The sequence below is a fragment of the Gopherus flavomarginatus genome, chromosome 1 (assembly GCF_025201925.1).
Source record: "Gopherus flavomarginatus isolate rGopFla2 chromosome 1, rGopFla2.mat.asm, whole genome shotgun sequence".
Taxonomy (NCBI): Eukaryota; Metazoa; Chordata; order Testudines; family Testudinidae; genus Gopherus; species Gopherus flavomarginatus.
In genome coordinates this window covers 115694435-115719471 of record NC_066617.1, presented here as the reverse complement: position 1 = coordinate 115719471, position 25037 = coordinate 115694435, and the positions used below count along the sequence as shown (strand labels likewise).

Genomic DNA, 25037 nt, shown 5'->3' with positions numbered 1-25037 from the left:
CAATGTTTGGTAAACACGACCTTTTAGAGGAGGAAAAAACAGATGGCAGCCTGCATTAGTGTAACTGTCCGCTCAGCGCTCCAGGAAAGGGAAATTTGGCTTCTCACAAGCAGGCTTTCTGCCACTTCAACTCAGATCTCTTGGCTCCTTGTCCCTAAGGCAGGTTTGAACATCACTGAATTTGCTGACAGAAGCCTGCCTACGCAGTCAAGCAGAAGATAGAATTTCACTGTTAAGGAAAGATGAGTTCAGGGCTGGGACAAAGTGGGGCCTGCTTGGAGAAGGAACACCTGAGTTCCCCCAAATTTCATCTCCCACAAAGTGAATCAGAAAGACTTGCACAACTCTTGGATTCTGCGGAGCTGGTCACTGCCAGGTGGATGGTACAGCACAGTAGGAGTAATCTTGTGGACTGTATCCTTTTCAGCCTGTTGGGCTAATCTGTGATATTGACTATGGCCTCCCAGAGATTATGGTTTCCCTCTTAGAAAACACCCACAAGTTAGCACTGAAAGCAATGAAGGATCCTACTTCACAGAACGCCTCAAGTTTCACAGATAGTAAGATACATTGGCTTTGTTTCTGGCCTCACATATTTCATCCTCTGTAGTCAATGCAGCACTGTCCATGCAGTTATGACAGCAATCCCCAGTGATTAACTGTCCTTTGTGTTAACCTCAGGAGAAAGAAGCTCAAATACCCTCAACAGCAGCAGCAATGTGATTTCCCCAACAAATGTATCCCAGTTACCAGCATCATGCCTGAGAGATGAAGTTCAGATCCAGAGTTGGATTTACCCAAAGTTCCAGAGAGGTCAGATCCAGCATTTTGGTTTGGCCCGTTATACAAAGAGACCAAGATAGAGGCTGTCAGATTAGAACTTCCCCACCTCAACTTCTCCATCACTGTCACCATCACCAGCCCAGGCAGGGGGAGCAATGCTCTATTCCTCTTCCTCACAATCATATGTGTCACAGCAACTTCCAACCCAGCTTCACCATCTTTGCCTTACACACACTTTTATCCTTTTTAGGTCACTGCCCTTCACCGAGTCTTTATTCCCTCTTCCAGCTCTCTTCACTAGAATGGTGAACGAGATGGCTCAGTAGCCTACACCTCTAGTTTGTCATATCTAGACATGCAGGGCCTACAGATTCAATGTACCCTCAGTCTTTCATCTTTCTGAGGCAAATAAACTAATCCCATTCTGCATTTTGTTGTATAGGGATCTTACAGATAAGATCATAAAAAGACAGGATTTTATATTGACAGCAAAGATCTAGTGGCACTTCTATACTAAGGGTCAGATCCACAGCCAATGTAAATTGGCACAGCTCACTGGAGTTTTGCTGATTTTTACCAGGGGAGAATCTGGCCCTGTAAGTACAACTATGTTTTTGAAACCACCTCATAACATGCTCATCCAATCCTGTTGAGCTGTGTCCCCATACCAGCATTTTTCTCAATAGAGTAATGTGCCAACCATTTTTGTGCATACTGTGATATTAGTGCCTTCTGGGAAATCCCGGGCAGCTGCCCCATATGGCCACAGTGCCCAGAGGACATGTACACAAAGAAGCACCAGCAATGCATGGAGCAATGCTCTCCAGGGTATCCAACCCTACAGAGAGATGGGAGGGAGGAGGACCAGTCAACCCAGTGACACAGGCAGGCACAGTTGTGGGTGTGCCATCTACACAGCAAAATAAACTCATAACATAAATATGTTCACAGGAAGGACACAGTGTGCCATCCTAGGCAACTGGAAAAGGTGACACATGGCTGCTGCCACAGTGACTAACACAGCTGTCCATGTGGCATGTGGACACAGTCCTTATTTATACACAACGACCTCACTAGCTTGAGACAAGGTCAGTTAAAAGTTACCGACAAGCACTTTCCAACCTGATGCCCAATGTAAGCACCTAAGTAAATGTGGCCATATGCACAGAAGAGCAGACCAACTCTAGCACCCACAGACTTCAGTGAGACTTGTGGGTGCGCTCCATTTCTGAAAATCAGGGCCATTTTTTATTTAGGCGCCGAAATGTGGATGTAGTAGCCTAATTTTATCCCTCCAGGTTTGAAAATTTGGCCATAGGGTAGACGGAGCCTAAGAATCTACCCCCGTATCTGAGCTAAATGTCGCCTCACTCTTGTGCAGCAAGCATGCTACTGGCTCTTGTGCACCACACCAGAGGGAGCTGCATTTCAGTATTATCACATGCATCTATAGGCTGGTTTGTAAAGTGCTTTGGGATGAAACATGCTATATAAATATAAAATATTATCTCACTGGCCTCCATTTAAACACCATCTCCTCCACCCCATCTCATTATCCCCACTAGAAACCTCATCAGCTTCATCTTTACCTATGGTCTTGGTATCTCCAGTCATTCCCAGCTTGATCAAAGTTACCCCAGTCCTTCTCCTCTTCATCACCTCTCTGCCACTCCCCAATGTTCTCTCCAGGCAGCATAATGCAAAACAAACGTGTACGGTGGCCAGGAAAGAGCAGAGGAGTGGCAAGCATGTGTAAAGCTTATATGCTCTTAGATTCCAGTGAGCGTGATGATTTGAGTTGAGAAGGGGCCCTAGCAGCATGTGCTCCTCTCAGTATCTTGTTATGGTCATTGCCTGTGAGATCTCCATCCTCCTCCTTTCCATGCTGCCCACAAGACTCTGCTCGCTGCCATCTTTATCCCATCATCACCAGCTCCCTCCACTCCAGCAGTAGGTCTCATAGTGAGGATCGTTTTGCCACTATGGCGGGGACTTTTCAAAGGGAGTTGGGTGCCCATATCCCATTGAATTTGAACTCCCATTTGTGCCTTTGCAAATCTCCTCTGGTCAGGGTGTTCATTGCCACAGAGAAGAGGGTGGCTCCATTCTCACCTGCTGCTCACAGACCGACATGGTGGCAGACAGACAGTTCTGACGGGCAAAGCCTCCCACTCTTTGCCGGCTGTTTGAAGAGACAGCTCGTAGTTGCCCTTTGGTGTGCCCCCCTTTTAGACTGTCAGGCCTGAGTTTTTTATCTCTTCCTACAGGATCTGAGAGTCTGTCAGGGCTACCTGCTGGGTTGAAAAAGGAGTGGGAGAAGGGGCTTTGGCTCACAGAACCATTTTTTCATTTCAGCTTATTGCAGTTTGAACACAAGGCATGCTTCGCAGAGGGACGAGCAGAAATATGGCCCCACAAATACATCCTCTTCTGCTGGTGAGGAAAGCATGCACTGCTTCACGGGGAAGGATAAAGGGCCATTCTGGTGCTTGTGCTGATATTTTACTGCATGCAAATCTGCTAATAAAAGCTTATTCACTGCAGTTACTCCAGATTTACAGTATAAATGGAGATATCCTGGCCCAAAGGTCCTACTCCATTCTCTCTCAAACATGCTTTCTCTCTTACGCTCTCTCTCTGATTCTTTTTTTCTTTCATGCCATTCTATCTTCTGCCTTTCGTTCTGTTCCTCTCTGTCTCCTTGCCCTCTGTACCACTTTTTGTGCTCAAGGGAATCAGCTGCATACAACGAAGAACGCCAAGGTCACCTTCAAAGCAGGACTGAGCTGCCCAACATCCTCTTCGAATGTTATAACCATGAACCTGCAGCCTGTGGAAGTTACACCAAACTGGAGATCACCTATGACTGATCCTCTCCCAGAGTCATTGCCACCATCATGAACACAACAAACACCAAACTCTGTTCCATGTGGGAGGAGATTATCAGGGTGCTCCTCGCCCCATGTCTGGGTTTCTTTATGGCAGGACCTGAATATGCAATGGAGTAAACACAGAGAAAGAAGAGCAGGAAAGATTAACTCAGGTGAAATGCCAAGCCGTGGAGTTCTTTGTGACTCTACCAGCCTCAGGTTCTCAGGCCTGGTCTACACTACGCATTTAAACCAAATTTAGCAGCAATAAACCGAATTAACCCTGCACCAGTCCACACAACGAAGACCTTTATATCGATATAAAGGGCTCTTTAAACCAATTTCTGAACTCCTCCCCGACGAGGGGAGTAGCGCTGAAATCAGTATTGCCATCTCGGATTAGGGTTAGTGTGGCCACAATTCGACGGTATTGACCTCTGGGCGGTATCCCACAGTGCACCATTGTGACTGCTCTGGAAAGCAATCTGAACTCAGATGCACTGGCCAAGTAGACAGGAAAAGCCCCGTGAACTTTTGAATTTCATTTCCTGTTTGCCCAGCGTGGAGCTCTGATCAGTACGGGCGGCGATGCAGTCCCAAATCCAAAAAGAGCTCCAGCATGGACCGTACGGGAGATACTGGATCTGAGAGCTGTATGGGGAGACAAATCTGTTCTATCTGAGCTCCGTTACAGAAGACGAAATGACAAAGCATTTGAAAAAATCTCCAGGCTATGATAGACAGAGGCCACAGCAGGGACTCAGCACAGTGCTGCGTGACAAGCGTAACGAAAAGACAAAGAATCCATTGGATGCTCATGGAGGGAGGGAGGGGCTACTGAGGATTCCAGCTATCCCACAGTCCTCGCAGTCTCTGAAAAGCATTTGCATTCTTGGCTGAGCTCCCAGTGCCTGAAGGGTCAAAAACTTTTTCCTGGGTGTTTCAGGGTATATGTCGTCAATTTACACCCTTTCCCCTCCCGTAAAAAAAGGGAAAAAAATCGTTTTTCGCCTTTTTTCAATGTCACCCTATGTCTACTGCATGCTGCTGGTAGACGGGGTGCTGCAGCACTGAACACCAGCATCCCCTTCCCGGTGGCAGATGGTGCACTGGTATCCATTGTCATCATCAACCTGTAAGTGCTCCTGGCTGGCCTTGGTGAGTTCGGCCGGGGGCACCTGGGTAAAGATGGGAATGACTCCCGGTCATTCCGGGCAGACAGTACAAAATGCTTGGTAACCATCCTCATCATAGCAGTCGGAGGCTGCGCTCCTGTCCCCCCCCCTACCCTTTAACGTCCTGCTTGGACTATCATAGCAGCTGGAGGCTGCCTCCCCCTCATTTTATCTCACTAAACACTCAGTGTTTCCTATTCCTGCATTCTTTATTACTTCATCACACAAATGGGGGGATACTGCCACGGTAGCCCAGGAGGGTTGGGAAGGAGGGAAGCAACGGGTGGGGTTGTTGCAGGGGCACCCCCTAGAATGGCATGCAGCTCATCATTTCTGCGGGATCTCTGGGGCTCTGACTCGGAGCAGCTGTGCTCTCTGGTTCTCTAGTACCCTTGCCCCATATTCTAGGCAGGACTGACTCTATTTTTAGACAACACATAAAGAAGGGAATACCTAGGGAGTCATTCCCATTTTCGTCCATCTGCCCCCGGCCGACCTCAGCGAGGACAGTTGGGAGCACTCATCACAGCAGCAGACAGTACAAAAGAATTGATAACCGTCATCGCCAATTTCCAATTGCAAATGATGCAAAATGACTGATAACCATCATCTCATCACCAGTTTACAATGGCAGACGGTGCAATAGGGATGGTAACCGTCTCTGCTACCTTGCAAAGGCAAATGAATGCTGCTGTGTAGCATTGCAGTACCGCGTCTGTCAGCAGCATCCAGTACACATACGGTGACAGTGACAAAAGGCAAAACAGGCTCCATGGTTGCCATGCTATGGCATCTGCCAGGGCAATCCAGGGAAAAAGGGCGCGAAATGATTGCCTGCCGTTGCTTTCACGGAGGAAAGATTGAGTGATGACATTTACCCAGAATCACCCACGACACTGTTTTTGCCCCATCATGCACTGGGATCTCAACCCAGAATTCCAATGGGCGGGGGAGACTGCGGGAACTATGGGATAGCTATGGGATAGCTACCCATAGTACAACGCTCCAGAAATCGACGTTAGCCTCGGTACATGGACGCACACCACCGAATTAATGTGCTTAGTGTGGCCGCATGCACTTGACTTTACACAATCTGTTTTAAAAAAACGGTTTCTGTAAAATCGGAATAATCCCATAGTGTAGACATACCCTCAGAGTGAGCTGGCCACAAAACGCATGCTCGGTCTGATGTGTATTTTTCAGAATCTACAGGGTGAGTCTTAGTCTGGTTTCCTTTGGACCCTGTCTCCTGCCTTCTTCCCACTGGAAGAAGTGGATGAAGGGCAAACCTACAGGAGGACGTGACAAGTAGAACTCCAGCTGCTGCCAGAGATTATTCTCTTCTGCTCAAATGCTCAGCAGTTCTGCAGTTCCTTCCCCTCACTTGAAGGTCGGGAGCTGATTCTTGAGGCAAGCTGGAGGGAAATGGCTGTGCCTGCTGCTGGGAGGCAGGAACAGGAAGCTGCCCTCCTGTTGAATCAACCTTTCAGTCCCCCCAAATCCCCATGAACAAATAGAGCTACTGTGGTTTTGTGCTTAGAGCACCCCTGCTCTTTCTGTTGCCGCCTTCAAAGTGAGCAGCTCCTATTTTCAGAATAATTTCTTAATGAATGACAATAATCCCCTGTAAGAAACCCCAAAGAGCTGCTGGTGTCTGGTGGAAAATGACTTTAAAATTATTCTTTATAGAAATAATCCCTCCTATGTTTAATAATCCCACATGTTTCCATACTTGCCTTTAAATCTCCACTTCTTCCCTCTCCCCTCCTTTATCTTTGGGCCTGAATCTGTGAGCTATAGAATGCCTGTCACTCCCGTTGATCTCAATGGGCATTACAGATGCTCAGCAGCTGCCTGGTTCAAGCCCTTTTTTATTAAGAACATCAGTGGTAAAGCTGGGTCTCTGTTCCTTAGGAGTCTACTTGCTCCTGCTGCCTTTCACCCTCTGGTATAAACATTATCATCCTGTGTTTGTAGAGATGGGCCCAAATCCTAGGTTAAAGCAAGCCTGCAGTTTTGGAATGGTCCAGATCTGGATCCTGATATGCTCAGAATATTATGGCAACCTCTGTCTCTATCACTGCTAAGCAAATTCAAAAACCAGTATCTTAACATCCCCAAATTCTGGGTGACTTCAAAGCTGGAGCCAAACAGCACACCTGGCCCATATCTCTGCAATGGGCTGCAACCAAACCCCAGGCATCACTGAATTGGGGGATGTTTTGCTCTATAGCCGAACTCCGCAGACCCATCCCGCTCTGTTTGTGGCATCCCCATGGCAGCAATTGCTATGCCTCAAACAGAAGATTATTAGGTCTACAGGGAGGAAAAAATAAGAAATAGATGAGCTGCTCAGAAACAAAAATCCTCTCTTCATGCTGGTGACCTCAATAAAGGAAAGAAATGAGGAGAAAAGAGTGCAAACAAGATATGCTAGTGAAGCAGAATTGTTGCTGAAACCTCTCATTTCTTTTTTAAAATAATGTTGCTTATAAATTTAGTTGCGGGGAAATGAGGCAGGTTAAAAGCCTCAGCTGCTGACGTTCCCAGTCCTCAGGACCGGTATAACATGGACAGTGGCAGTGCAAGCTTTCTCCACGCTGCTTCCACCCTGACCTGGAGGGGCCAAACTCTACGAATTAGGTGGATGTTCAGTCTCCATGATCCATGCAATCTCGGAGCTCCCTGTTGCCATGGCCAGCAAGGGGGCCAATTGACAGCTGTGATGCTGATTTGTGGGCGGGCAATAGATCCCCTAGATTACAGACTGGAACCACCATCGCATAAGCTAGAGAACAACCGCCAGAGGATAACAGCCATCATTCACAGCAAACCCAAGCTGGATGGAATCAGTGACCTCAAGGCGCCAGGCTCCATACCCTATTATCAATCTCGTCAGCCAAAAAGCTGGTAGAATTCTTTCTACATACAATACTGTTAGAGTGTTTTCTGTAAGGCATCAGCTGGCCTTTCACAAATCTAAACATAATGGACCAAAATCAACCCTCCTGTAACTTAGTGGAGTTACATCTGGGATGGATTTGGGACAATTAAAAATATATTCAGAATCTTCATCATTCCCTTCCTGGCTCCAAGTCTTGTAGAAAGGTGTCTCAGTGTGGCGTAGAGTGGAGGATGCCTGGACCAGGGAATGATTCAATTCCCATTGACTTCAATGGCTCCAGCCTTAGAGAGCATCACTGTCACACATCCAGTCCAAACCAGAGGTGCTGCTAGAGTCCTGTGGAATTCTGGGAGGCAATTTCGAGTGACTGGGGCAAAACCTAAGATGGCCCAGGGCAAAGTGGTGAGTGGATTTTACAAAGCAAAGTATGACGGACTAATGAGAAGGGCTCTGGGATACAACAGTGTTATCGCAGGTCAGGGGCATGCTGCTGAGACAACTCAACAGTGAGCATTTACAGTTCTCTTGTGTTAATGCCTGTCAACGTTTACAGAGGTATGTTTCTTCCCATGAAAAGAAGTAATACAAGCACGACAGAAATAGGGCAGGTGAAGACACAGAAAGAGGTGAGGGCAAATAACTTTCCAGGATAAAGGGGAATCAGAATTAAGAAACCAGAAATAAAGTGGCTTTCACCCTCTTCCCACTGCTGCCCAAGACACCTGCTCATTGCCACATCTGCTTAGGCAGCCTGGAGGAGTGCATTGCTGCATGAGAGGCCATGTTTCTGCTGGCCAGAGACTTTGAGGTATTTGAAAGGACGTTGTCCAGAATCTATCCATTTGCTTGTTACCCCTCCGCACATAGCCACAGGGTGCCATGCACATGGGATTGCTTCCATTTTCCATTAATGTGTGTTAAACACTTAGCAGTTCAGAGATGTGGCAAGAGGGAATTTCACCATGGCTACAGGAGAGGCTGACCTGGAGATGAGACCAAAGGCTCATTTCCTCACTGGTAATTGGTGCTGAGATTCCAGGCAGTGGCCAGGCTGTGGCAGTGACTAATCCAGCAGGCACTTTAGGAATGAGTATGCAGCTGTTTGAAATCTCAACTGTATTGAGTTAGGATTTAATTGCTCTGTAATTGTGAAGTAAGCACTTGCCAGTTGCACTGCTCATGTTAAAATCCTGCTCTAAGGAGCACTTTATAGAGGGAAAATTAAATCTCAGAAGGAAACTAGTACATGCAGATCCCATAGGCACAGCTCCCCTACCCTCCCCATAGACAGTTCAGATCCCAGCCCCTTTTTGTCCCACCAGAGACAGCTCACATCCCACTACCTCTCTCCCTTCCAGAACCAACTCAGATCCCATCCCCTCTCCCCCTAACACCACAGACAGTTGGAAATCACCTTCCTTGCCCATAAACCCAGCTGAGATCCCATCCCCTCCTGCCCACACAAAGATACGTGGGATCCCACTCATGCCGCTTAGGAACAGGACAGGGTTGCACCTATCCCAGCACAAACCCACAGCAATTCCACTTGAGCTTCTTAACATACTCTGTAGAACTTTTCCCATCACTGATACAGTTGATTTTTCTGCTGATTTGCTCTGTAGCTCTGCGGGGGGAGCCTGAGGCAGCCTCCAAAAAGCCCAGGAAAGGCAAGTGAATGAACATGCTGTTCCCTCCAATTGTGATTCCAGCATTTCCTCTCATTACTCTAATAGAAACAAATCTTTCTCATCTTAGTCCCATTACCTCTCACAAAGGCAAATAGTGTGTAATCCCATTAGAGATGGGTGGCTGCTGGACACATTTTAAGGTCATTGTTCTGGGACGCCAGACATCACTGTGTGAGACTGGGATAAGCGGGGACGCAATTACTGGGCTATTCAAATCCCAAGAATGAAGCTCTGCTGTTAACAACAGAAGCCAGCATGAAAAGAGCAGTCGCCTTATGAAACTATGGGGTTTGGTCAAATCAGAGTCTAAGCAGCACTCAAAAAAAGAGCAGGGCAGGTTGTCAGTGCCTTCTCCATGAAGTCTCCTGTGCTCTGCGGCCTGACCTTGGCTAGTCCTGGGACCTCATATCTTCCCCATGAAGTTTCCTTTATCATCATTAGTATTTATTATTTGCCTTGCAATAGTGCCTAGCAGCCCCAGGCATGGACTAGGACCCCTTCGTGCTAGGCACTGCGCAGACCCAGAACAAAAGATGGTCCCTGCTCTATAATCTCAGCTACAACCTAATCTTTCCTCTGTAACCTGAATCTGGGTATTCTTAGCACAGCCCCACAGTGTGAGGCTGGCTGCTAGTGCCACTTCCAGGACTCTGACTCTACACACTGGACCTGGGTATCCCAGATACAACTTGAGAGAACAGATCTGTCTGCCAGTGCCAGCTCTGTGAGAGCTTCTTTGGTCTTCAAAGCCGGTCCTGGTGATCCCTAGCACAACCCCGTCAGAAAGCAAGGTGAGCTGTTGCATCTAGAAGTGCTGGGAGCCATAGCCGTCCAGAGACTCCATTTTGCTTGTGGCTGACAATGCACTGAATCAGATGAAGAAGAGCAGGAGCAACTGAAAGTGCCTCATTGAGTTGGTCTCTATTGAGAAGTTAGACACTGACCTTCTCTCAATCAGTTCCCACCCACTGGTATTTCAAAGCCTTTCCTGATGGATGGGCAACAAAGACAGGGTCAGGTTTCCAGAAGAGAGGAGAAGGGAAACCACACCATGACAACAGACAACAAACATCACCACAAAACACACAGAGACAGCTGCTTCCTGGCCCCTTGCTACTGACAGGTGTTGCCCTCCTGCTGTTTTGTCCCACTGCTTATTGCCCAGTGTTCCTCTCTTGCCATCCTCCACCTGTTCTGGGGTCCCAAAGTCACCCTCCAGCTGCCCCATCCCTGTGCTGAATGCTTGCTGGTACCCTCCTGCCACCCTGTCTCTGCTCTGATGGCTTGGTGCCATGCCTCCCTGTGTTCTAGGTGCCAAGTCTTACCTTCATCTCCTTTGCTCACTGTCTAGCATTACTCTCCCACTGCCCTATCCCCAGCAACCCATCTGGTATTTCCTTCCTACTGTCCCAGGAGAGCAGGACAGTTTCCACAGCCTCTTTGGCTTGTAACCCTTCCCACTGGAATAAGAACCTTGCCACTTCTGTAGGTCCTGCCATGTGGTAGTTAGGACTGAGCCTAGGTTCCCTACAGGAGAGAAGTCAATGGCCCAATCGCCACTGGAATCTCCAAAGTCTCTTGAAGAGACAAGAGTCACTTCCCAGTTTATGCTTGTTATTAGTCCCTGTTCTCTTTAATCGGCTTAGACTGATGAGCTGAGGCAGCAGCAGGGATCAGCCAGGCTGTTTAATTAAAGGATTCCAGCTCAGCCCTGCAGTTTGGGAGCTTGTGTAAATGAGCTGGAAGTACATTATTTAATCTGCTGCGCAGAGAGGAGTCAAGGCATTAATGAAGCAAACTCTAATTAAAACTAGACGGCTGATGGTTATTAGCAGCATCAATTCTGACAGGATTGATCTCATTTAGAGAAATGTCTGATCTTGGACAAAAAGGAAAAAAAACAACCTAGGTTATCTAATAGACAACAGCACCACACTGTTGGGATCACCCACTCTCACATGATACAGACACTGAGACACAGCCTACATTTAAGGATTGCTAACTGAAAAGCGGACAAGTCTGTATCTGTTTCTGGCCCCATAAAGCTGGAGAGGTTCAAACCATCTTTATTCTCCATGCACAAGCTTCTCTCACAGAGGGACAGGTGTGGGGCTATGCCTTATTATTTTGAGGCAGGGAAGAGGGGTCTCTATAAGGTCCCACAACCTATTTTCCTTTCCATTTACTTCCTTTCCATCATCCTCAAGGTTCTGAAGTCATGGAAACCCACCTTCCTTCTAGCCATGGAGCTCTGCAGCCCATCAATGCTGCTCCAGGGGTCAGCTATGGGAGGAGAGCCCTTGATGACAGTGACATGAGGTGCTTTCTTATCCTCATGGGCTGGATAAGCATATTGCATCAACGTTACCGGCAGCTTGAAGGCAGGTGCTGGGGAGGGGTGAGACACTGAGTGCAAGACCCAAATGTGGATTGCCCATAGGGGAGAGTCATTCCTCACACCCAGCTGGCCTTTGTATCACTGGCTTAGTGATGCCACAGTATGCCTAGGAACTTTCCAGAACTTCATTATCTTTCCAGGGAATATACTTCCTCAGCATGATGGCCAAGCCATGAGGAAATTGCAGTGGATTGTAGCACCAGAGCTGAGAGGGAGACTGGCTTTATGAGAAGGAAAGAGGGAAACTGAGTACCAGGTAGACCATGATAAGCTAAGACAGGCAAGGTCAATGGCATGAGGCAGGCAGAAAGCTGTATAAAAGTGCTTAATCAGCAGCCCAAACTGTGAAGTTCGTTGGGGACGTTTGGACGCTGACCTAGATCCAAGCTCCGTGAGTAGAGCTCAAGTGCAGGCTTCAACATGACAAATGGTGAGACGCTTTCAAACAACTGATTATGGAATAATTTCTTCTGCCTCCATTCACCTGGCAGATCCGGAGGCAGGAATTCTGTGTTTTCCCAGCATTACTACAAACAGCAAGAGAGTCCAGGACATTCTGGGCATCAGTGGCTTGCAGTGTCTTTGCCTGCATTGTAGGGAGTTGTTGGGTTAATGAGAAGGGCTGTGGGATTAGGCACACAGCAAGTAACCATAGAGTTTAAGACCTCCTGGGAGTGACTAAGCCATGTAAGCCAGGGACACACAAGGTCTACACTGCAATAAAAGACCCATGGCTGGCCTGGGTCAGCTGAGTCAGGTTCACGGGGCCTGGACCGTAGGGCCCTGTTATAACATTTTATAACATTGTTATATATATAGATATATATTATATAAAAATGTTATAACATTGCAGTGTAGATATTCGGGGTCAGACTGGAGCCCAGGCTCTGAGATCCTGTGAGGTGGGAGGGTCCCACAGCCTGGGCTCCAACTCAAGCCCAAATATCTAAATGGCAATTTTATAGCCCCACAGCCAGACTTGAGCCGGTTGCGGCTCTGCTGCGGGTATTTTTTTGCAGTGTAGACATAACCACAAAGGACTAAAAACTAAGCCAGAAAAAGCCACAGACACATTTTAAATGAGGTAGAGTAGGGAAAGGGCAGGGCCCAAAGGCCAGGGTTGTGGACACTGAAAACCCAGGATAAAAGGGGTCACAGTCAGGCCAAACAAGGCATATGACCCATAGTTTTATCTTTCCAAAGCTGCAGGTGAGAGGCCAAACTGTCTCTAGCACAGCAATCTCCACAGACTAAACTTCCTCATAGGACTTGCATCCCTCTATCACACTCATTGAAGTTTCCCTGCCTTCCTTCCACATTCAGTCTTGGCTACTAAAGAGCAGGAGAGAGCCCACTCTCCCTGCCCCTCCCTGAGTACAGCAGGACCCCACACTTCCCTCGAACCCACGTGCCCATTTGTTCTATTCACAGCAGTCAGTTCTCAAACTTTTCACTGCACGGTGATCAGAATGCAGAGGCTGTTCCAGAGAGCAGGACAAACCAAGACAAATCAGGACAAATCAGGACAAACCACTGCCCTGTCTCTGCAACTCACCTGCCCCACATCGCCTCAAGCCATTCCCAGGAATGCTGACTTCCAATGTTAATGTCAAAGGTCAGATGAAAGACTCTATCAATGGGATATAAAACTCTAAAAACAAACCCCCTAACTGCAAAAAGCAAGAGCATGAGAGGGTGAGGGAAGAAGGAGCATGTGTCCATGTGAAACAGAGAAGGATGGGAGGGTGTGGGTGAGAGGGAGCTGGGAGACGGCTAGGATGAGAAAGAACATGGAGAGTGGAGGCCGCATCTATATCGGCATCTTGTCTATCCCAAGTATTTCTGAGATGCCTGTCAACATGGTATCTAAGTGCTGGGAGAGCAAGGCTTAAAGTGGACTAGTACCACCCAGACTTTCAGATTCAGTTAAAAAGGTCATACATCTCCCAGGTGGATCCTGACAAAGGACAAGGGAGAGAGTGAAACAGTCATGTCAAAAGCTGCACTTTCCAGTGGCAAACTGGGAGTGTTGCATTGACCAGCCCCGGGTTCAGGCTTTTCTCAGCACACTGCCTACTGTTTTCAGGACATGGCATTCCTAGCAATGGAACTGTAGCAAGTAGCCCAGCCATGGGGGGCAGGTTCTGTTTGTGCACTGCTGACTGGAAATGGATCTCCCGGGTTGTTTTTGATTTGCCTTCTCATTTTGGGGTTCGGTTCTGATGCCCGCTGCCAATCAGAGAGGGTTGCATCAGTCTCAGTTGTGTAGTCAATGTGGGCCCATGCCATGCTAACTTGTACACAGTCTGGTGCCATTACAATTACCCTCCCCTGGAAAATTCAGCCCATTTCACCTGGCAACCCATACTGCAATAGCTTAAATAGTATTTAAACAAGCTGTACCACTTGTTATGAAATTACACTGTTGGCACTTCTGTGAGACCAGCCCAAAGCCCTGGTAGAAGGTGTGGGTGGGTATAAGAGAGAGTGAGATCGAGGGTGTGCTTGTGTGTGGAGGCTGAGGTGTGTGTGTGTGTGTGTATGTGTGATTTAAACATACTAGGTGGCATGTCTGGGAGAGAAGAGCAAGGGGTGTGTGAGGAAGAGCAGTGGTGGGGACATGTTTATAGGAGGGATGGGGGTGAATGACAGCAGGGTATGGGGTGTGTATTTGGGACAGGGAGGAGAGTGATGAGTACTGAGAGGAGGAGAGGGGTGGAAAGGAGAAGCCCATGGTTACAACAATCTCCCACCTTGGTGAGGAGTCCAGAGATGAAGGCTTCTGCTCTGCATCAGCTGCCGGGCAGCAGAACTGGTGTAAAACAGTTTCATTCCTGTAAGAGAAGACAAATGGTGGCATGTAAGAGTTCATCTCAGTCTTTTGCAAGCTCATGGGACACTGTCCTGTCCAAGTCTATTCCTGGGCATTGTAGCTGTTCAGTGATGGTGGCTCTTTACAGCTGAGGAGAAATCAGATGATAACATGAATCCTTCAGACCAGCAGGTGGGGAATGGAGCATGATAGGAGGGAGTAGTCATCTCCCCTCCCTCCCATGCCTTGCCACTAGCATCATGCTGCATAGAGTGAGGCAAAATGTTTCAAAGGAAAAGTTTTCTTTGTCAAAAAAGGCCTTTTAATTAAAAAAAAAGTGTAATGAAATACAACTGACTTTTTTCTGTTTTTTTAAACGTTCGTTTTGCTGAATGTGGAGCAAATGCTTTGTTTGCTTGGTTGCTGTTTCAACACTCATTTAATTAGTAAAAAGTCAAGCATTTTGGGAGGGATTTTTTTTCTGAATCCTGCAAAATGGAGACAACACTGAAATCCTCCCTCCCCATCACATGTTGTTTTCTATTTCAACCAGATGTAGTGCAGGACTGTCACCTCACTGGCACTTGGAGAGAGTGCCCCTCTAACTTGCTTCTGCCTCCTACTCTCCTTCCAAAACATCCTCAGAGCCTGCTTTGGGGAAGCAGCTTCCCTGCATCAGAGCCCAACGTGAGCAGACTGGAGTGGAGGAGGAAAGGAGAGAGGGGAATGGAGGAGAGGAAGAGAATGAAACGAAGATAAAAACAGAGAATAAATCCAAAAAGAAAAACAGCTTGAAAAAAGAGTGAAGTATTCAAAGACAGATTTAAAATATGGAAATGAAGGAAGAATTTGTCTACAGGAAGAATACATGGGGCTTGAGTATCAAAAGCGGCCACTGATTTTGGGTGCTTCTATTTTTTGGGGCCCATCTGTAGGCATTTTCAAGGGTCTAGTTCTCTGAAGAGTGGAACACTCACAAAACTCCATCTGAATGCAGTAGGAACTGCATCCACCCCACACCTCTGAAAATCAGACCCCTTTCAGATGACTCTGGATTGACCTCCAAGAAAACAGCGGTATTCAAAATCCATGGCCACATTTAAAATTTTTGCCCAAAGGCACCAAAAAAGTGAACAAAGGACAAACTGAGAGAGAGGCAAGAAAAAGTGGAGAAGAGAAAAAGAAAATGGAAAGCAAGGGTCATAAAACAAGGGAGATAGAGTGATCCAAATACTTACCTGATGTAAATGGTCCTAGCTCCAAGTCAGTGGAGCTAAATCGATTTACACCAGCCAAGAATCTGTTGACTCTGTGATTTAATGGTGTTTTACCTGATTCTAGCCCAGCAACAACAACAAAACTGAAAAGATTCTTGGCTTTGGATGAGGAGTGGATCTGAAATGTTCTCCTCAGGCCTTGAGACACCACTCCTCCCTGTGAGAGGAGACAAGTTCACCCTCCTTTTCTCTGTGAAATGTTGCAGCCATGAGGATGGCCAATCCAATCCACAGAGACAGCAACAGTTCTACTTCCTGCTCCCCATTACCCATTACCAGGCCTGCCCAGCTAGCTTTATGTAACAAGCCCTTTCAGCTCTGTTGCTTCCTTTATTTACTTCCGATGTTAAGTCTCAAAATTGTGTCAGAAGAGATGGCTGTTTAAAAACAACATACCCAGAAGATAGATGGGGAAAGAGAGAGTTTGCATTACCTCACTGAACTCTCCCCATATCCTCTGTCCCAGCTCTGTCCTCACATTGTAACATACTCACTGTAAAAGGAGTTAACATGATGTGGTTTTGTGCCACATTAAATTTAACTCCCATTGCTTTAACACCTCCCCCTCCCATTCCATTTCTTCTGTGACCCTTATTTATTGTTGGTCCTTGCAAGGCTGTGTCTAATTCAAGCTTTTCAGGTGGCAGGTACCTGTCAGTCTGGCTTATCTGTAAAATACCTGTGCTGTCTTTTGATGGGTGTAGGTGAGCAGTCTCAAGATTATACTGGATTCTAGATTCAAGCAAACTCACATAAACGCCAGAGCTCCTCCATCTTGTTACTCTCACCTTGGCTCCTTCCCTAAATGACCTCTAGTATTAGAGTGATCATAGATCCCTTTTTAAGCCCTGTTCTGGACGTCCTGGCTTTTTTTGGCAAAACTGGGCATTTGTCCCATTTGCTCTTGCCAACTGATGATAAACAGTTGGCAGGCGCAGACAGGACAAATGCCAAGTTTTCAAAGGGGGGGCCATGGAGGAACATTTGTGGGGGCGTGTGGTGACATTTGGGGTGGGGGACATCTCCACACCCCTGTATGGGCAACCCAAGGCCTGCGCCCCATCCCACACCAGGAGGCTGTGCAGGTGCTGTGCTTGGAGCCCTGCAGAAGCCTGGCTGATGTGTCTCCACTGCACGCCCCCTTCAATCAGGGAGCGATAGAGTGTCCTGTGCTCACTCTGCAGCCCAATCAGAGGGCAGCGCTGTCAGGGGCCCTCATACAAACCCTTCTTTGGTCTCTGCCTCACCTTGTGTATTGCCTGGTTTCCATGGAGACAGCGGGGCCCTGGGCCCTACTGGGCAACCCAGCCACTAAGTGCTCAATGGGTCTTGCAGCATCCATTTGTGCCAGGGCACCAAGTGCAGCATATCCTCCCCCCGCCCAGCAGCTCCCACCTCTGCCTCATGCCCCCTGCCCCCGAGTGGTCCCCAGAGCCCCCACCCTGAGCTACTGAACTCCCCTCCCCATCCTTTGGGGCTGGTCCCCGGAGCCCTCTCCAGTCCCCACCCACCCCAACCAGCCTCTTTTCCTCCCCAGTTCACCTCCAGTCACCTGCTTCTGCCACATCCCAGTCTCCTCCCACTCTCAGGGCTGCTATCTGGAGCCTCCTCCCTGCCCCTCTGCTATCCCAGCCCCCAAAGGGGCACTGCTCAGCTAGCTGGATCATAGTCCAGGAGCTTCACCTTCTGGCTCTGAGACCAAAAGTACCCATATACTCTCGCACACTCACACCCTCCTTTGCTGCCCAGATCCCAGCCCACACCCATTCCTCTCCCCCTTGTCCCTATCTCTGCTACCTGGTTCAATTGGGGTTGCAGAGGGACTTTCAGGAGGGCAAGTGATGATGCCAGGTAGCTCTGGCCAGCCCCGTGCATCCGGTTTTCAGTTTCGGGAAATACAGACACTCTCTAGTGTACTCTCATGTGTGCTGCACCTACTCCAACATTAGCTGCACCATTCAGATAATACTAATAATGAAGAGAAGAAAAGGGGAGACAGAAAAGGGAGCTATAGTGCTAAGGGGAAGAGAGGAAGGAAAGAAGATAATCAAAAAGGCAGCCAAAGAGAATCATACATATTTATAGGGCTGCTATCGCCATGTTATCTAAGCACCAAGAAAGGAAAGTGTGAGGAGAAGCACAGACTGAAGAGATGAGGCACAGACATGGGAGGAAGATAGAACAGTGGATAATCACTGCAGCTGAGACCTCAGTCTGCTGTGAATATAGCAAGGAGCTAGAAACACCCCAGAAATGAATCTGTGTGCCCAGGGACTAGTAGCCAGAGTTTCCAAAGTCACCACAGGTTTTGGGTGCCACATCTTTGTGTGCCCAACATGGGCCACCCAAAATCAATGTCCATTTTCGAAACTTTTGTCCTAGAGCTCTGAACAGCAGAGGCCCTTGGGGACAGTCGTGCACAGCATTAGCCCCTCTGCAATCACAATCTGCTGTTGCCCCTCATACAGCAACAAGCAGGTGTAGCCCATATCCATAGCCAGAAATCTTATCCCAGCAGCACTTGGGAATCTTGAGTCCAAGGGCCTCAAGTGGCAGTGAGAGAAGGCAAAGTGGGGATGGGAAGGAGAGACTGGTGTACATTAGGAGGAATGCTTTTAATGGGCAGGTGTTGGTAAGGGGTTATTTCAGAATTATGTGTTGGGTCCCAACTTAAATTTGTGCTTGGGGGCCTATATGAATCTTGATACACCTCTGAACTTCTTAAATACCATGGAGCAGCTGGCGTCCTCAGTCCAATTAAATATTTCCATTAATAAATATTTTTCCCCAATCAGGGCTTATGCCAGGGGGAATGGAATCACTATTGGAAATTGATTGTTATTCTCATTTATATTACCCTATCCAGGTGACTGGTGCCTTCCGAACATATGCAAAGAAAAGATCCCTGCCTGAGGGGCTTTGTGGCGGAGTGTGCATAGCCCTCACTGGACAAAGGAGTTATGCCCTGCAGGGCAAGCCAGGTAATGGGCCTGCAGGACTTGTGTTACCTGCCATTTGGGGCAAGGAAAATTTGGCTTAGGGCTAAGAGGGTGAGTATTTGAACACGAAGTGGAGGAGGGTTTCAGTGGCAAAGGCTTTCTTTCCTCTGTTCCCAACCTACGGTGGAGCAGATTTGAGAGACAACTAGAACCAGGAAACCCTGAGGAATGAACTGTCTCTTGACTGATTGGAGCCAGTTGGTAAGCCTGCCTACTGCCTTGTTTGGTTTCCTTGTTGTAAAGATGGAGAGGAGCCTGTCAGGTTGTGGTAGGGGACTTGCAGCAGTGACCAAGGGCTGAGGGCCACCTGGTCCTTTCCCCTTTAGTGTTCCTAACTTTTGTGACTTTAGTGTGAGTTTTGTGATATTTTGTGTCTATCTCAAAGTTCCAGCTCCTGAAGTTATGTGAAAATCAAAGCTTCTCCCCCCACCCCTCTCAAAAAAGAAAAAAGAAAGAGTTTTTGTAGCCCTCATACTTGTGGAGGAAAGCTGGGAAATGAGAACCATACAAGTTCAAAAACCAGAGGGCCAAAATAAAATAAAATAAATAATAACAATAATAATAATAATAATAAAAATCCTTACCTCTTCCCATCCCCATCTCCTAGAAACAAAAACAACCACCTCAGGACTCTGAAGCCAATCTCATGACATAGGGGCCTGACTCAATTTTTGAATATTTGGGGTTAGCAATTGTGTTATATTAAAGGGATGGGTCTGTAGCTTTCCTTTAAATCTGTGACTTTTTTGTTTTTAATTCTTTCTTATTCTGAAACCTGAAACTAGCCTTGCACAGGTTTATAATCTAAGATAGAGCACTTGAGTAAAACCAAAGGGGAGGAGGGAAGGGCAGAAGAGAGCCCAGACACTGGGGAAGGGAGATGTGAACTCTGTTCTCTTATCAGTGTGTTCCTACTATTGAATTGTCCTATTTCAAATGTTTGCTTTTGTTCGTTTTGTTTTTTGTTTTAAATACATAGGCTTCCTGGCCAGCACCTGGGTTAGAGTAGCAAAGGAGCTCAAGCCAGAAGGAAATGAGTTCTGGATGGATTTAAAGGAAGGTGGGTGGTGAATACAGGAGGAGAGAGGCTGCCCCAGGCATAGGGGCTGTGTACTAAAGGTGGTGGGGAGTCAAAGAGACTATCAAGGCATGTGCAGGTAGCAGAGTGACTGACAGGCATGTGGGGCGGGGGGCAGTAGAAGACAAGGGCAGGCATGCCGGCAAGAGCAGATTCTGGAGAACCAGAAACAGTCAGGGTCTATCAGAATATGAGCAATACTGCTCCCTGCCCAGCCAGGGCACATGCTCTGGGGACTGACACCTATCAGAGGCAAGGATTTGGCAATCTGGGTTCATCTAAGGCTAAAGTCTATGCTTGGAGCTGGGAGTGTGTGATTACCAGCTCGCAGAGATGTACCTGTGCCAGCTTGAGCAGTGTATCTGGGGTAGTACTGGTGGAAACTTGGGCTAGTCATCCTGAGGGTGGACCCACCCAGACCCTCTAGCTACATAAGTGGGGCTTGAGCTAGTGGGGGTATTTGTATGTGAGCTGAAAATGACACCCCTAGCTCCAAGGATAGACGTGGCCTGTGTGAGGGGCAAGCCATATTCTGCCCAGCCACAATGTACATGTCGCTACAACAAATCAGCATCTCATTTCTCTTTAAGAAACTGACTTCAGATGGAATGACTTCAGTATCACTTCTCACAAGAATGAAGCATCCCTCAAGCAGCCCCGGCAGCCTCGCTAATGGAATCTGCAAATGAACTGTCCAGCCATAAGCAAATCCCACCTGATTAGTATAAGCTTCTTTAAATCCCCACAGTCTCTTTTGGCCAGTATGAAACTGTTTAGCCAGCTTGGGAGCTGGCTAGTAAGGCCCTTGCCCCTTTCCAGCTTTCTAGAATCATGGAAGATTGGGCTGGGTTGCAAAAGGCCTTCAGGAGCCACTAGCCCAATCTTATATCAGAGAGGGTGGCCTCACACTACACTTCCCAAATTAATTTCTTGTTTTCTAATTTAGTGTTGGTAGAAGGAGCCTGAGATGATAGCCCTGGAAATTGAAAGCCTCTGTACAGCACTCCATGGGCAGTGTCAACACATGGTTTCCCAATGCTGCCCTGACACTGTCTCACTCATAGTGGGGGAGCTGCTATTCTATCCCCTCCATCTCCCACCCTCATCATTGTCCTCTGTGCCCCCCTCACCCTCCCTCCTACCCTCACATCACCCTGCACCCCATTCCCTTGCATAAATCTGTCTCCTGCCCCCGCCCGGTGCCTGCTCCCCCTCCATCTTTCAGCATCTTTGCTGCTCCTCATAATCCCTGTGTTACGTCTAGCCTCCTGATCCATTAAGTGGCAGTCATCTTCCCTGTGGGCACGGCTTCAATCTTGCTGAAAACAATAGGAGGTGAAGATTTTGGAAGGGATACAAAACATCATTGTTCACGGTTGAAAACCTGAGGGCTTAAGGTAAATCTCTGAGGGCTTAAGGTAAAACCCTCAAAGGGGTCAGATTATCCCACATCTCCCTATTGGGGGAGTTTCTTGCATCTTGCTCTGAAATATCTCATGTTAGCCCCTGTTGGGGGATGCGATACTAGACTAGATAACCCATAAGAACGGTCATACTGAGTCAGACCAATGGTCCATCTAGCTCAGTATGCTGTCTTCTGACACTGGCCAATGCCAGGTGCTTCAGAAGGAATGGACAGGATATGGCAATTATCGAGTGATCCAACCTTTGTCATCAAGTCCCAGTGAGAGGCTTAGGAACACCTGGAGCATGGAGTTGCATCCCTGACCATCTTGACTAGTAGCTATTGATGGACCTATCCTCCATCAACTTATCTAATTCTTTTTTGAACCCAGTTATATTTTTGGCCTTCACAACATCACCTGGCAACGAATTCTGCAGGTTGACTGTGCATTGTGTGAAGAAGTACTTCCTTATGTTTCTTTTAAACTTGCTGCTTATTAATTTCTTTAGTTGTCTCCTAAGTCTTATGTTATGTGAAGGGGTAAATAACACTTTCTCCACATCATTCATGATTCTATAGACCTCTATTATATTCCCCTTTAGTTGTCTCTTTTCCAAGCCAAACAGTCTCAGTCTTTTTAATCTTTCCTCAGATGGAAGCTTTTCCATACTCCTAATCATTTTTGTTGCCCTTCTCTCAACCTTTTCCATTTCTAATATATCCTTTTTTGAGATGGGGCGACCAGAACTGCACACAGTATTCAAGGTGTGGGAGTACCATGGATTTACATAGAGGCATTATCATATTTACTGTCTTATGATCTAGCCCTTTCCTAATGGTTCCCAACATTCTGTTTAATTTTTTTGGCTGATGCTGCACACTGGGCATACATTTTCCAAGAACTATCCACAATGACCCCAAGATCTCTTTTTTGAGTGGGACCAGCTAATTTACACACCAACATTTTGTAGGTATAGTTGGGCTTAGGTTTTCCAATGTGCATTACTTTGCAGTTATCAACATTGAATTTTATTTGCTATTTTGTTTCCCAGTCACTCAGTTTTGTGAGGTCCCTTTTGTAACTCTCCGCAGTCTGCTTTGGACTTAACTATGTTGAGTAATTTTGAATCATCTGCAAACTTTGCCACCTCATTGTTTACCCCTTTTTCCAGATCATTTATGAATATGTTGAACAGCACTGGTTCTTGCACAGATTCCTGGGGGACCCCACTATTAACCTCCCTTCACTGTGAAAACTAATGATTTATTTCTATCCTTTGTTTCCTGTCTTTTAACCAGTTACTGATCCATGAGGGGACCTTCCCTTTTACCCCATGACAGCTTACTTTGCTTAAGCACCTTTGGTGAGGGACCTTGTCAAAGGCTCTCTGAAAGTCCAAGTACACTATATCCACTGGATCACCCTTGTCCATGCTTGATGACTCCCTCAAAGAATTCTAAGAGATTGGTGAGATGATTTCCCTTTACAAAAACCATGTTGACTCTTCCCCAACAAATAATGTTCATCTCTGTGTCTCATAATTCTGTTCTTTACTGTAGTTTCAACCAGTTTGTCTAGTATTGAAGTGAGGCTTACTGGCCTGTAATTGCCAGGATTGCCTCTGGAGCCTTTTTTAAAAATCAGTGTTACATTAACTGTCTTCTTATCATCTGGTACAGAGGCTGATTTAAGCAATAGGTTACATACCACAGTTCTTCAATTTCATATTTGAGTTCTTTCAGAACTCTTAGGTGAATATCATCTTGTCCTGATGACTTATTACGGTTTAATTTATCAATTTGTTCTAAAATCTCCTCTAATGACACTTCAGTGTGGGACAATTCCTCAGTTTTATCACCTAAACAAATGGCTCAGGTGTTGGAATCTCCCTCACATTCTCTGCAGTGAAGACCGATGCAAAGAATCCATTTAGCTTCTCTGCAACAGCCTCATCTTCCTTGAGTGCACTTTTAGCACCTGATTGTCCACTGATTGTTTAGCAGGCTTTCTGCTTCTGAGATACTTATATTTTTTTGATATTTAGTTTTTGTGTCTTTTGCTAGTTGCTCTTCAAATTCTTTATTGGCCTGCCTAATTATACTTTTATACTTGACTTGCCAGAGTTATGCGCTTTTCTATTTTCCTCAGTAGGATTTGACTTCCATCTTTTAAAGGAGGCCTTTTTGACTCTAACCACCTCTTGTACTCTGTTGTTGGATCTGATACAGTATGGCAATTGCTATGAGGAAGGTGTCAAGGGAAGGAGCATGGTTTGATGGTAAACTCACTTGAGTGGAACTTCTGATTTTGATGAAGATGTCTTATGTGACCCCAGGTACATTGCTTGACCTTTCTCTGCCTCTGTAGAATAGGGATAATACTTCTCTACGTCAAAACGTGGTTGTGTGGATACCTCCATAAATACCTTGGAGGTGTTTGGTACTATGCAAAGGGTCTACCTACTTAGAGGCAGGAACCCACTGGAAGTTGGAGTGGATGGGAAGGTAGTGGACCATTCTAGGAGAAGCAGGGGAGAGTCCCTCACATGGGACTTTTAAAGTTAGGGAAAAAAGCTTTTCCTTTGTCTGTTGTTCTCTCTTGGCTGAAGAGATGGAGCAGCAGGAATGCTGTAAAAGTTTGGACCAGGTATGAAAGATCATCTTCCATACCTAGAATGATTCATTGGGACAGGAAATGTTTAGATAGATATGATCAGGTTTATTTCTTAATTTTGACTTGTGGATTCCTCTGTGCTAAGCTCAGGTATTTTTGTTTTCTTTTGTAACATTAAGCTGGACCTCTGGGAGCCATTCCTGGTGTTTAACCCTTTTCAGTTGCTCTATAAAATCTAGAAAAAATCTAAGTTCCAGATGTATTTTCTTTCTTTTGTTTTTAATAAAATTTACCTTTTTTAAGAACAGAATTGGATTTTTGGTGTCCAAAGAGGTTAGTGCATATGTTTTTCAATTAGCTGGTGACAACAGCTGGGTTTCCCTTTTGATTGTTTTCTTTCTCAGCTTCCCCGAGGGAGGGGTAGAAAGCCAAGGGGCCTCAGGGAAAACTTCCCAAGTGAGTTTTTCCAGGATTTGCAAGAGACAGTTTTTCACTTGGGTGGTGGCAGTGTTTACCAAGCCAAGATCAGAGAAAAGCTGTAACCTTGGGAGTGTAATACAAGCCTGGAGTGCCAGTATACATTTTTTAAATCCTTGCAGACCCCCACCTTCTGCACTCGGAGTGCCAGAGTGGGGAATCAGTCTTGACAACGCATTTCTGAACTCTTTCTAAATCTTCGAGTTTTTTTAATACAATCTTAACTTTGTATCTCCAGACTTATGCAATGGGGAGTGTGATAGACCAGGCCAGTTGGATACAGCAGAATAGCAGAAGGCAGATATACTGGCCACTGGATTAAGTTTTCTGTTCCCTGACTGACCAGAGAAGGGGCTGCTCCAGGCTAATGAGAACACCTGACTCTAATTAACTTGCAAACAGGGCCGGCTCCAGGCACCATCTTAGCAAGCCGGTGCTTGGGGTGGCCACTCCGGAGAGGGGTGGCACGGCAGGCAATTCAGCGGAGGGTCCCTCGCTCCAGTTCGGAGTGAAGGACCTCCTGCTGAATTGCTGCAGATTGCGATCATGGCTTTTT

General features: G+C 46.8%; 2 protein-coding genes across 6 annotated transcripts in view; one reads left to right on the top strand and one right to left on the bottom strand.

Annotated features, from left to right (window-relative positions):
* The window catches only part of LOC127031580 (sodium- and chloride-dependent betaine transporter-like), a 348260-nt gene that overhangs the window by 240096 nt on the left and 83127 nt on the right, over positions 1–25037 (top strand). The gene's annotated exons all lie outside the window — the stretch shown is intronic.
* IQSEC3 (IQ motif and Sec7 domain ArfGEF 3) overlaps positions 1–25037 on the bottom strand; it is a 134946-nt gene that overhangs the window by 51341 nt on the left and 58568 nt on the right. For all 5 annotated transcript variants that reach the window (XM_050918431.1, XM_050918414.1, XM_050918458.1 and 2 more), the window contains one exon: positions 14573–14653. The gene's annotated coding sequence lies outside the window, so the exon portion shown is untranslated. Of the gene's footprint in view, positions 1–14572; positions 14654–25037 lie in introns of those variants that run through there.